Raw genomic sequence first — 5,571 nt, 5'->3', positions numbered from 1 at the left:
AAGTAGGTCTTAGAGAGTATTGGACTTAGAGATACCTGAAGGGGTGTCAGGGTATTTATAGAGGCGAGCCAATAACCACCGTTGGTGTAGTGCCATATCTTTAGGGTGGTAACCGTCCCTATTATCTTGGGGAGGTTAAGATATGGCTTTATGAGACGGTTAGAGAGATTTTAGGGGCGGTTACTCATTTGAATGAGTGTTTATCTGCCAGCTAATCTCGCATCCGACCTCTTCTGACCAAGTCGTGGTTGATACCGACTTCTTATGTGAAGGCCGGTACTTAGCTAGGCTCTAATCCTTTAGATTAGGCCTTTTAGTTGGATCTGGGCCTTTATATTGGGCCAGGGTATGAACAACTTAATCATTGGATTTTATTGGGCCAGGGTTGAAGCTTAGGACCGAAGAAGAATTTAAATCGTTTAAAATTAGACAGTTCGTTATAAACCGAATGAAATCGGTCAAAATCAGCCGGTTCAATGCAATTCGTGAACCGGCCAATCCTATGGTGCTCCCAACAAATGCAGGTCTTGGGTGCTCCAGCAGCATTTGAATATTGGATCCAATATTTAAAAATGCATGCAAGGAGTCTCAAACCCATGTCTCCTTGTTAGGCACCAATAAGGAACGCCACCAAGCTAATGTGTTCATTTGTAAATTTATGTGCTAATTATTCTATATATTATATACATACACAACTGAATTATTTTATATTTATTTAATTTAATTTTAGTTTTATACTCAATTTTTTTTAATTCTTTAGAATTTATAGAATTATTAAAATAAGTATCAAATATTTTAATATTTACATTTACATATTAAAATGTTAGTAAAGATATTTATTTTAAATTTTTTAGAGTATTGAGTTAGTAGGTCTTCGAAGATTTCGACTTAGGACTAATTAGTAGGGACATATAAGTATCACCACAAAATTTCACATAATAAATTAATGGGGGGACATAATGTGTTTATCGTTTACTATCTTGAAGGACCAAATCGGTACGTTACTTTTTTTCAAGGACTAATTAATCTGAAGTCGAAAATTTTAAGGACTTAATTGTCACTTTATTCAAATGTTTACTATTCTATATTTTTATTTACGTACGACCGGTTCTATTGGTTCAACCAGTAACCCACCGGTTGAACCAATGACCCAGTGATTCAATAACCTGACCGATTTAATCACCGGTTTGGTTCTGAGAAAGAAAAAGAACTTTCTATAAGAAACTTAATCTTACGTCTGTAATAAATCATATCGCGCGTCCATTTTCATCCAGAACAACTTTTGTTTTGTAGCACAGTCATTTTTTTTCTTCATTTTTTTTCTTTTCTTTTTTTACTTATCTATTCTACTTCTTTGCTTTTGATAATTCATCAAAAAATTTTGATTTTTAAAATCAGGATGAACCTTAATTCAACATGAAAATGAATCGAAATTTTTAAATGATTGCAACATACAATGCATGTTTGAAAACAAGCAGAGATGAACTGAAATTATTTTAAATTTGAACAAAGAATAAAAAAGACTCAATGATCAATAAAAACACATTGAACTGTCAAATATCAAAGCTACAACCAACTTAACAAGTGCACGCACATGAATAAGTTTAGCAAATTTAAGTGAAACTAAACCAAATGAACCTCAATTAAACTAATAAATGAACCGAAATTATAATTACTTATCAATATCATCAAGTGAACTTCAATTAACTCACAAATAAACCAAAATTATTTTAAATTTGAACAAGGAGTCAAAAAGATTCAATTAATAAAAAACATAATATATATTTATAACAATAAGATAATCATTTTTGAATCTTACTCATCTCCGGATTCAATTTTAGTTTTTGTTTCTAGGAAAATGATTTTTTTAGTATAAGCAACTCGTTCAGATTTGAACAAGCACTCAATTATCAACAAAACACATTGAATTTATTTTTGTTATCCAAATAAACATCAATTAAACAAGAAATGAACCGAAATTAGTTAAGGAATAAAAAATTTTGTCAATACTTATCAGTAGTATTAAGTAAACCTCAAAAAATTAGTTCAGATTTGGACATGCACTCAAAAAAGTTCAATCATCAACAAAAATACATCAAATTCATTTTTTGTATCCAAATGAATCTCAAATAAAATAAGGAATAAAACGAAATTACTTAAGAAATACAAAAATTTGTCAATACTTATCACCAACAACAAAATATTTTAATATAAATATATTAACATAAAAATAACAAAAAAATCAAAAAGAAAAAATTCAAACATAAAAATGGGAAAGTATAATGCTGCCTGAGTTTAGGCCCAGTGCATGTCCTATCATGGCAGGAATTATATAGATTTTTTCATAGCATGTGTCTAAGAATGCATGATAGAGATCAAAGCAAAAAAATCAATTTTCTCAAGAGCTTGTGCGAGACATTCAATTCTGGGATATGCCTCCGTGCATCAAATCCCATTTCGTCAACGATAACTTTCTTTTGTTCACTAAAGTCGGCGAATATCTGGACTATCAATCTCGTTAAGCATCTCAAATTGTGATTTTTCTGTAAGGATTTGAAATATTATGTTATATGATATATTTATAATACAAAATTAGAGTTGATTTAATGTGTATATGTTTATATTGTAATGTGGCTTCTCTTTTTTTGAGATGGTCTTTTTTTATGAGTAAAACCCCTCTCCGGTCCCTAACCATTTACGAAATTGACCTGGCGCCCCCTCACCATCAGAAATTAACAACGCGGTCCTTAACCATTCTCTTCGTGTGACCAAAAGGACCCTCTTACCGATACTTCTGGTTAAGAGGGTCCTTTCGGTCACACAGAGAGAATGGATAAGGACCGTGTTGTTATTTTCTAATGGTGAGGAGACCGGGGAGGGATTTTACTTAAAATTGAAAATTAAATAAAAAAAAAGCATTGTTTTAAGTTTTGTATCTAATACATTCTGTCATATTTTACATGTGGACGGGGAGCAAACAATGTTAAACTTAATAGATAGCACGAATTAAACTGCTTTTCTTATTAGTAGAATTAAATTCATCAACCATAATTTTAATAGTAGGGTTACACGTAAAGACTAAATATTCTTTTTAGATTTTTAGAAGTGATATTTGTTTCATCCAAATGTTCGTGATATGACAAATTAATTTTAATTTAATTTTACGTATTTTAATTTTGTTTATTTAGTTACTAATTTAAATTTTATGCGAGAGAATTTAGAGTTTTCTTTATTTAACCTAAAGTTGAGTAAGTTTCTTCGATTTAATTTCCAAACCAGTGAACAAATTATATTGAGGTATTTCTTTCTTGTTGCATCAAGAAATTAAGATTAATTTCTTGATGCAACAAGAAAGAAAGGTCACTAATTCTGGTAGTATGTTGTGAACGTAAAGATTTTTCCTCAAATTTTTAAAACGTGGTTGTATCTCTGGCTATGGCCACGCTTTAAAATCGTGGTCATGTCTCGTTATCGCCATGCTTTAAAAGCGTGGCCATATATCCCATATGGCCACGCTTCAAAAGCGTGGCCATATCTCCCACATACGGCCACGTTTTAAAGGGTGGCCATTTGTAAAAAGTGTGGCGATAGGTCACCAAAAGCGTGGTGATAGAGCAACCGCCACGCTTGCAAACGCTACCCTTTCAAAAGCATGACGATAGCTGAAAAAGCATGGCGAAAAGCTATCGTCACACTTTTTTCAGCTTTTCGCCACGCTTTAAAAGCGGGGCAATAAAGCTGTTTTCTTATAGTGTTTTGTCCCTAACCATCTAGAAAAGGACCTGGCGCCCCCTGACCATTAGAAAATAACAACATGGTCCTTATCCATTCTCTCGTGTAACCGAATGGACCCTCTTGTCGGTTTTCGGGTAAAAAGTAACCGGAAGTATCGGTAAGAGGGTCCTTTTGGTCATACAGAGAGAATGGTTAAGGACCGCGTTGTTAATTTCCAATGGTGAGGGAGCGCCAGGTCAATTTCGTAAATGGTTAGGGACCAAAAAGGGGTTTTACTCTTTTTTTATTTTGGCTGTAAGAAATAAAAAATTTTGTCACTACTTATCAACAGCATCAAGTGAACCTCAGTTAATTAATATATTAACTGAAATTAGTTGAGATTTGAACAAAAACTAACTAAACAACCACACATGAATAAGTTCAGCAAACTCAAGCGAAACAAAACCAAATGAACCTAAATTTCTTAAGGTATAACAAAAAGTCAATAATTAACAATAGCATCAAGTGAATCTCGATTAATTCACAATAAATCGAATTTGGTTTAGTTTTGAACAAAAATCATAAAGACTCAGTTATCAATAAAAATACATTCAATTCATTTTTGGATTCAAATGAACCTCAATTAAACTAAGAGATAAACCAAATTATTTATCAGAACTAATAAACTAACAACATAATTTCATTCGATACCCTAGTTACAGAAAAAAATAGAATTAGAGAAACTTGATCTACTAAATGAATGAACTCGATCCACTAAACCTTGAACCGAACTAGTAGAAATGCTAGAATTGCTAGAAATTAACTGAACATAATAATAATAGTTTTGCCAGTATCTTGAGGAATCTTTGTTGTTCTTTTTGTGTGTTTTTTGTTGATGATCTCAAACGCACCACTGAACAATAGTTTTTGCAGAGAATTTGAAAGATTTTTGAGAGATTTGAAATTCTTTTGTTACAGTTTTGAGCAGAAAATTTGAATAGTTTTTCATATTAGAGACTTAGAGTACGAATAGACGGGTAACGTTTTTGGAGTTTTCGACGCGTGTACACGCTCTCTTTAGTGAGAGTTTTTTTTAATCCTCTAAATTTTAAAATTTATTTTAGAGGAAAAAGTGTAATCTCTCACTATTTATTTCATAGGTGGGACCAAGAGAAAATATGAAAGAAAAATTATTTAAGGGTGAGAAATTACGTTTTACCCTCTAAAATAAAAATTTAAAATTTAGAAGATCCAAATTCTATTTTTTTTGTTTTGTATTGGGCTTGCTTGGTTGAACTTAGATGCAAAAAAAAAACTTCAATGTGTAGTTCTTCTAAAAATAATTAATTTTAAAATTTATTATTTAAAATATGTTTTAACTATTCTGCTGGTCCTTATAGTTTTGCAAAATTTTTAATTAGATTCTTATATTTTTTTTCTTTTAATTGGATCCCTGCACTAATTTTTTTTTCAATTAGGTCTCTTTTGGCAGTAATTGGCTTAATTTTATAGAGATCCACCTAAAAAAAATAGTGCAGAGATTCAAATAAAAAAAAATATAGAGATCTAATTTAAAAAAATTGATGCAAAAAATTAATTAAAAAAAATACACAAATCTAATTAAATTAATTTTTTTCGATTAACAGAATAATTAATCCTTTAAAATATTATCTAAACATATAACTTGGATGTGAAGAAATTCTTTCTCCGTGATCCATTAATTATTTAATTTCCTAAAATATGCTCTAGTCTTACCCTTAATGACAAAGAATATTGTACGCATTGCAATTATTGAAGTATTGAAAAATATTGACAACCTTTTATTTATCAATATATCTAAATATAAAATCCATATTT

This window comes from Arachis hypogaea, chromosome 7 (assembly GCF_003086295.3).
Source record: "Arachis hypogaea cultivar Tifrunner chromosome 7, arahy.Tifrunner.gnm2.J5K5, whole genome shotgun sequence".
NCBI lineage: Eukaryota > Viridiplantae > Streptophyta > Magnoliopsida > Fabales > Fabaceae > Arachis > Arachis hypogaea.
Note: the sequence above shows the minus strand (reverse complement) of the source record.